The 1203-nt window shown below is 40.1% G+C and overlaps 1 pseudogene; it reads left to right on the top strand.

Moving 5' to 3' along the window:
• Nucleotides 1-342: 342 nt before the first annotated feature.
• LOC118621684 lies at nucleotides 343-997 on the top strand (annotated as a pseudogene).
• The last annotated feature ends 206 nt before the right edge of the window (nucleotides 998-1203 follow it).

The raw sequence follows: 1203 nt of genomic DNA, 5'->3' as shown, positions 1-1203 counted from the left end.
TTCAGTCATCATGGAACCTGCTTATTGTTAGCATTCACTAGCCAATTTAAATTATTCCTTTAAAGGTAAGAGTGTGATTTTGAATTCTATCCAACTGGAATCTTATCATAAAGCATGATAATTTTTTTTTTGCCTTAATGCTTTATATACAATCAGAAAATATATATTAATTAGGTAAATTTTGTTCAAATATGCTTATGGGATGTTAGGTTTAGAACACCTTGCATTCAAAATCAGCAAAAGCAGCCCTGGTGCAATTCCATCCCACGCGTCTGTTCTGAGCTGCAGGAGTCTTTTATCCCCCCCAGACTTCTCTCTCACCTAAGTGCGTGCTACCACCCCATGGAAGGTTCAATAGCCGTGAATAGGAGCCCGCTGAACCCCAGACTATTTTTTTGGTAGTGACAAAGATTATCACTTTAAGGGGGACAATGATAAAAATGAAGTGATCCTGGCAACTTGTAAAATGTCTGTACAGCCAATGGTTTCACTTGGTGACTTTGAAAGAACAGCCCCTGTGGTCTTACGGTTGAGGTGTGGTTCAGGGCCTGTACATCTTAGTGCGCAGCACTTAGCAGCTGTGGAGGAATAACGTAGTCAGAAATTGAGGAGGAGGAGGATGTGAAACTCCTAAGTGTATCTGGAAGGTATTCCGCCCCTGGAAGTGATAGCAAGTTTCCACAGAAAAAAGTAAAACTTCATTCTCCTCACCCTCATGCTGCTGATGAGGATGAGGAGAATGAAGAAGATGATGGTGATTTTGAAGATGAGGAAGCTGAAGAAAAACTTCCAGTAATGAAATCTATATGAGATACTCTAGCCAAAAATGCACAAAAATCTAAGCAGAATGGAAATGACTCAAAACCATCAATGCTGAGATCAAAAGGTCAAGAATCCTTCAAAAAGTAGAGAAAAACCTCCTAACACACTGAAAGGAGCTAGTTCTGTAGAAGACATTAAAGCCAAAATGCAAGCAAGTATAGAAAAAGCACACTGAACAATCCTGGGCACTACTGGTAAATTAAGTCCAAAGATGGGAAAAGAGGAGAAAGAGAGATAAATACAATTCATACCGAGTATCATCAACAATCCAGACTGAAGTCTTCTGTTTCAATCTCAGTCCCCTCTCCTGATTTCCACTCACCCATGCCCCACTCCAGGCTGGAAGCAATTTCACTTTTAGTCTCCTAAAGCACTTTTCTT

This window comes from Molossus molossus, unplaced genomic scaffold (genome assembly GCF_014108415.1).
Source record: "Molossus molossus isolate mMolMol1 unplaced genomic scaffold, mMolMol1.p scaffold_m16_p_8, whole genome shotgun sequence".
Lineage (NCBI taxonomy): Eukaryota > Metazoa > Chordata > Mammalia > Chiroptera > Molossidae > Molossus > Molossus molossus.
Note: the sequence above shows the minus strand (reverse complement) of the source record. Positions and strands in the feature narration are given on the sequence as shown.